Below are 6,808 nucleotides of genomic sequence, written 5' to 3'. Positions count from 1 at the left end.
CCGTCAAAGGGAGCGGGATAGCGGTCCTGGCGGTGAATGCTGCTTCGAACGGAAGTCTCGGTGTCCAGGAGCTGGCGGGGATTGGAAAGCTCTTGTGTCACACGAAGTGTCTGAAAGGCCCGGATACACCTGAAGGTTATCAGTGCGGTGCCCACACCTCGTGCTGTAATGTTAGCGAGCCTGACATCAACTTAAAAGGCGGCGTGTTGGAAACACGTTGTGGTCACAGTTTCATTCTGTACATAACTGATTGAAAATTATTCTTTGCTGATTCACCATAAACAATATTTTATTATGATGTTTGATTCTGAGTTCCCCAGTGTCAGAGGGAAATTTGCATAAATCCGAGCCAGGTAGGAGTCGAACCTACAATCTTCTGATCCGTAGTCAGATGCGTTATCCATTGCGCCACTGGCCCAGCTGTTGACTGATGTGTTTTATTTCATTTTTCATTCAGAATCAACCCACAGATTGACACAGAGAGATGAACACAGCGAGAGATGCAGACAGTGTCAGTGAACACAGCGAAATAGACAAGAGATATAGAAATGTACCAAACGGCCTCAAACTCCACCAGACAGTGGCGGGTATCTGACAGGTATCAGTGAGAGGAGGTGGTGAAGTTGCAGTTTGATTTGGCTCCGTGGCTGAGCTGCTCAAAGTGCCCGTTTGGTCGGGGCATTTTGTGATATTTACCCAATTTGTGAATTAAGCAACAAAATAACACAGAGCGGTATTTGTATTAGTTGCGGAGCCAACAAGGAAAGGATTCCAGATCTGCAGTATGTAAGTGTTCCTGCACTGTACAGGCGGACCTCTCATACAATGTGTCCGAAACACCTTTTGAGGATATTGCTCCAGAGGGCTGATTGTACAAACTTCTTTACTTACAACCAGCAACCGAATCACCATGAAGAGTTGCGAAGCGAAGCTGGTTTCGGAGCAGTTTTCGCTGTTCAGCTTTTGTAAAATTGGTTGAAACTCATTTTGAACACATCTGAGTATCAATGAGAAGGTCAGGCACAGGATTGTTGGGATGGAACCGTCTCTAACAATAAGTACAAAGTATAATTGATTATAAAGTGAAAAAGCCAATCCAATCTCTCAGTCTCTCTGTCACTTTCTCGGTGAGTGAACGTAAACCAACAGAAGAAGCTAAAACAAAGAACTGAGCAGTTTTGTTTGTTTCCTTTTCCTTCGGGCGAGTACAGTTGAAGAGAATGATTTCTGTTTCCTGCTGGACCAATAACTGGAATGAGCAGTGTATCAGGTTCCCATGGTACCCAGTGAAATATCCACGTTTATATCTCCCATTTACACTGATACCTTCCTTCCTCACTAATTATAGGAAACTTTTGGTCAGGTTCAATCACACTTCAGAAGTCCAGAAGCGCAAAGAAAGGTCGACACCTCATGGTGACGTAACCTACAGGTGAGGGAGGTTTGCAGGTTTACCTGGAGCTGTAAATGTATAAACTCCTTCCAATGTACAAACTCCCCTCACCAACAGTAATTCAATTCTAACTGATCTGAGATTTTGGTCATTTATGGTGATTATACTTTGTGGAGTTAAAGCAGCATTAAAATCCGTTGTGTGTTGTACACATCGCCGTTCAGTCAATATAAAACATTGTCATCCGACCGACCATGTGCAATGCCACACGGGGTATGTTAGGTCACGGACAGTTCCGCCTCCAGCAGTTGTTCTCTCGGTCACACATCCGGCATCACCTCTCAGTCTCACACTTCAGAGTCACGCCTGAATATAAACACATTTCTGTTTCAGACTTTTACATGGATATCAACAAATCACAAGTCAAGAGGAAGGGAACAAACAAATCAAATATTTAAAAACGTTAACAGATAGAAAATTCACCATCAATGACTGAGGAAAAAATGAAGCAAACGGATCAAGATGAACAATTAGCAAAAGGTAACAATTAAAGAAAGGAGAAGGGGAACTGATCATATCGCCCCAAATAGTTTTTGAAAAATCCTTTTGGTTTACATCTTAGTTTCTCCGTTAAGTTGGGGATGTACATCTAGAAATATTTTTCTTAACATCATAAAGACAATTAGAATACAACTTTCACAAAGTAGGCCTTAATCTTACGTATACGATAGCGTGTTATGTGTTTGTAAAATCTACAATTGTTTTACCATTCTTTAAGTTTAGAGGGATGCTCTGAATATATGTTCTACATTGAAACGTAAGTGGATTAATACAATAAAATGTGGAATTTTTTTGATGAACATGAAGAGCTGCTTTTCCATGTTGGATATCGCGATATAGTTATTTACACAACTGTCATTTGTGAAATGATGGAATGTATTTATTTCTATATCTGTAAGGGTAAGGAAATCTCCATTGGATCATTTCCAGGAACCAGTCAAGTACTTAAATTAGTTTGTCAAACCCAAAACACCCGTTGGGATTTGCTGATTGAAAATTTGAATGGAAATCGAGACCATCACAAGGTATTGGAACAAATATACCCGCTGAGGTTTCGGGGTTGTTACTGATTTATTTCTATCACTGAGTAACCTATTTTAAACAGGGTGAAGGTACAAATCTAATGATAAGAGTCTGGGTTGGAGAAGGAACAGATGAAAGTATCAAATTTAATTACACTGATTCCACAAACACTGCACACCACATCCCTTAAACATTGTTAACTGTTTCTACATAAAACTGGAGAGGGTGTAAATAGAAAGTAACAGAACAAAAAGCTTATTAATGTGTCAAATTTAATTTTGATATTGTTGCACAAACACTGAACATCCCATCGCTAAAACACTGTCCCGATCTAAAATCAGTCGGCAGGACCCTGAGCCACAGTGAAAATGCTGTGATTTCAACCTGGTTCAAAACACGCAGTCTTCTGATGTGGAGTCAGACGCGACTGTTCTTGCACCAGGCCCACAAAAAGCGGCTGGAGCCGGATCCATTGGAGGGTGATCGGTGCAGACTGCCGCCGCGGCTCTCGGAATGTGAGAGGCGGAAGCAGGAGCGGCCTGACCGCCTCAACCTCATATTATATAACTGACTCTGTGGCGCAATGGACAGCGTGTTGGACTTCTACTTAATGGTTGGAGAAGACATTCAAAGGACGGGAAACTGCCCCCGACACTTCATCTTACACAAGTGGCTCCAGTCACACCCGGATTTATGATTCTAAATCCACTCCGAGCTGGATTGGCGAAACTCTCTCAAGGAGGAGACTCAACATCTGCTCAGACCGAAAGTCAATCTGCTGGACTTCCGGCTCTGTCAGACTGAATGTTCCTTCAGACAGGTTTCTCACTGGACACATGCATCCTGCTGCCGTGTGAGCATTGGTGCTGGAGGGGTAGAATTCTTGCTTGTAGTAATTCTATTCCTGTAAAACTAGCTCCTGAAGTGTAGGTTGGAAAGTATCCTGGCTGAGCGGTCTAAGGCGCTGGTTTAAAGCTCCAGTTAAATCCCACGATTTGTAGATGGATCAAAATCATAGTTTGTGTTTCCAAAACCGCAGCCTCCCTCCTGTAAACAAGTAATACTGAACATCTCATCTGCTATTGCAACAGCGCAGTCCGGAGGAACCACATGGCAATTCAAATAAGTAGATGCATTTTGGAACAAACCAAATGTACCTTCAACTCCGGTCGAAATGTTGACAAGCAAAAGGATTGTTTGATCTCGCTGAGACTCGAATTAACAACCTCGGTATTTCCCGACCCTGTTCTGTCAGATAAGGACCGCGCACTGACCGATTGCGCCGCTGGAGCCCGGTCACTCTGATCACCTGTCCCACTCTGCTGGAAAGAATCTTAAGGTGAGAGGCCCGAACCTGTGGAAACGTGTCCTGTCCCCGTGATGAAACTAATATCTGCACTTCCACTTTCAGCTTCTTTCACATCCTCTGCTCCATCGCACGACAATCGGGTTTTCTGCGAACAGGTCAAAATGAACATTGCCAGAAATTCTATCAGTGGTGAGATTTTAACCCAGCGCCCACGCAGTGATTGGATTTATTGTCTTAAAGCAGTGAGCTCCGTTCACACAACGCCTCGCCAGTCTCTCACACTTTGTTTAATGCCCAGTTAAATAAATTGGAGCCAATTGACCGCATTTACGCCGTGCTGGGGTTGTTCTCCTCAGAGCAGAGAAGGTTCAGAGGAGATTTGATAGAAGTGTTCAAAGTCATGAAGGGTTTAGATAAAGTTAATAAAGAGAAGCTGTTCCCATTGGCGGAAGTGTCGAGAACCAGAGGACACAGATTTGAGGTGATTGCAAAAGAACCAAAGGCGACATGAGGAAAATCTTTTTTACGCAGCGAATAGTTATGATCTGGAATGTGCTGCCTGAAAGGGCGGTGGAAGCAGATTCAATCGTGGCTTTCAAAAAGGAATTTGATAAATACTTGAAGGGGAAAATGCAGGGCCACGGGGAAAGGGACGGGGAATGGGACCAATGGGATTGGTCTTACAAAAGGCAGGTAAGGGATTGATGGGTTGAATGGCCTCCTTCTGTGGTGTGTTCATTCTGTGATAAATATTATTTTACACACAGTGAACAGACCATCCCTGAAAGACTGCCCCGCGATAAAACAGAGTGACACTGAAACGTTGTGAAAATGCAATGATCCCGACGTGATTCGAACACGCATCCTTCTGATCTGGAGTCAGACGCGCTACCGTTGCGCCACGAGGTCCACAGCGCCCACCTGGAGCCGGATCCATCGGAGGGAGATCGGTACCGACCGCCACAGGGACTCGAAGAGGCGGAAGCAGCAGCAGCAGCAGCGCAGGAGCCCCGCTCTCCAATCCAGCCGTTCCCAGCGGAGAGCTGCCAGTCCCGGCCTGAGCCCTGTCTGGGAGCCGCCTGCCATTCAGTCTTTACAGAACGGGACCGATCCAGTTTCAGCTCACACACAAGCTCAGGAATCCCACTCCTGACAGATTCAGTGAATTGGGATTTAATTCAATCCTCATCTGCCCTCCGCTCTGTCAGTTCAGGACTTTATTTAAACCGACACTTGGAGCTCTGTTTTACAGGGTGCCGGCTGTTTCAGCATTTCTCAGTCCCACCACGAACACTTTTTGCTGCTAACTTCTGCTTAATACAAAGTTCCCAGGAACGAGGGGATTTCTCCTGGGTACTGAGTTCGAGTTAAGGAACAATCGAGGTCCGATTACACTACTTGGTGTATTCTATAGGCCACCAGCTAGTGGGACGGAGATAGAGGAGCAAATTTGCAGGGAAATTACAGAGAGGTGCAAAAGCCATAAAATAGTAATAACCGGGAATTTCAACTATCCTAATATAGACTGGGATAACAATAATATAAGGCGCAAAGAAGGGGAAGAATTTTTGAAATGTGTTCAGGATAACTTTCTCGACCAGTACGTTTCTGGCCCACTGAGGAAGGAGGCATTGCTGGACTTGGTGCAAGGGAATGAGGCGGGCCAAGTGGAGCAAGTGTCAGTGGGGGAGCATTTAGGGAGCAGCGATCAGTATCATAAGGATTAGAATAGCTATGGAAATGGACTCTGTCCACTCTAAAGTAAAAGTACTCAATTGGATGAGGGTCAATTTCAGTGGGATGAGAACAGATCTGGCCCCGGTAAATTGGAATTAAAGATTGTCAGGCCAAACTATAATTGGACAATGGGCGGCTTTTAAAAAGATGATTCGGGTATAGAGAAGGTACATTCCAACGAGGTAGAAAGGTCGGGCAAATAAAGCCAGAACTCCCTGGATAATAAGAGAGATAGAGAGTAAGACGAAGTGGGAAAAAGTGGTGTATGACAGGTGTCAGGTTAATAACACAAGTGCCAACCAGAGAGAATATAGAAAGTTCAGAGGGGAAGTGAAAAAGGAAATAAGAGGGGCAAAGAGAGAGCATAAGAATAGCGGACATCATAAAAGGGAATTAAAAAGTCTTCTACAGACATGTTAACAGTAAACGGGTAGTAAGAGGAGGGGTGGGGACGATTAGGGACCATAAAGGAGATCTACTCATGGAGGCAGTGGACATGGCCTGAGGTACTAAATGAGTACTTTGCATTGTTCTTTACCAAGGAAGAAGATGCTGCCAGATTCTCGATAAAGGAAGATATAGTTAAGATACTGGATGGGCTAAAAAATGAGAAAGAAGAGGTACTAGAAAGGCTAAATGTACTTAAAATAGATAAGTCACCTGGTCCATCAAACTTTCGCGCCAACGAAGAAAGGCAGAAATGTCATCCGCTAAATTAGTAATTCACTGAGCTAAACCTTAAGGCTGCAGTGACCAATATAACAGCTGTCTACTGTCAGTTTACTTTTACAAAATCAATAGTTGAAGCTTGCAGGAGTGAAAATCAAATCCAACGAGCCGGTCTTCATCTTATATAATATGATCACCGAGTGGCGAGAGGGTGGATTTGGAATTCCTGAGCGACCGCACTGTGAATTTTCCAGATCTGCTTGGAGCACCAATCCCTTCAATTCATCACTTACAGGGACAATTCGATTCGCGGTTTCTTTTCCCTGAGCTTGGCGAGATCTTGAAAATTGAGAGCGACCAATATCAAAGCTGAGCTCGTCACCGACATGCTCACAGATACAGAGCGGCCACACTCTGCTTCAGTGAGATGAAAACCCAGAGTGGTTTCAAGGTCGAATGCAATTGGAAGCAAAGCTCGTTCAATGAAAGTGCAGGTCATTGAGGTGCCTTTAAAGTCCTGATTGTTTGAACTGAACTTCTTCCGAGACCGCGTGAGATTCAGGTGGAGTGATTTGGGGACTTCTTTTCCCTCTTTGCAAAAGTTTGAACCGCAGTTC

The 6,808-nt window shown here is 44.2% G+C and overlaps 2 non-coding genes across 2 annotated transcripts; both read right to left on the bottom strand.

The window, feature by feature from the left end:
- Positions 1-345: 345 nt before the first annotated feature.
- trnar-acg (transfer RNA arginine (anticodon ACG)) lies at positions 346-418 on the bottom strand. The gene has a single exon. It is a non-coding gene; the product is annotated as a tRNA-Arg (tRNA).
- Positions 419-4,622: 4,204 nt separating this feature from the next.
- Positions 4,623-4,694, bottom strand: trnaw-cca (transfer RNA tryptophan (anticodon CCA)). Its single transcript has one exon. It is a non-coding gene; the product is annotated as a tRNA-Trp (tRNA).
- Positions 4,695-6,808: the final 2,114 nt, after the last annotated feature.

This window comes from Heptranchias perlo, unplaced genomic scaffold (genome assembly GCF_035084215.1).
Source record: "Heptranchias perlo isolate sHepPer1 unplaced genomic scaffold, sHepPer1.hap1 HAP1_SCAFFOLD_538, whole genome shotgun sequence".
Taxonomy (NCBI): domain Eukaryota; kingdom Metazoa; phylum Chordata; class Chondrichthyes; order Hexanchiformes; family Hexanchidae; genus Heptranchias; species Heptranchias perlo.
This window is presented reverse-complemented; position numbering and strand designations above follow the sequence as displayed.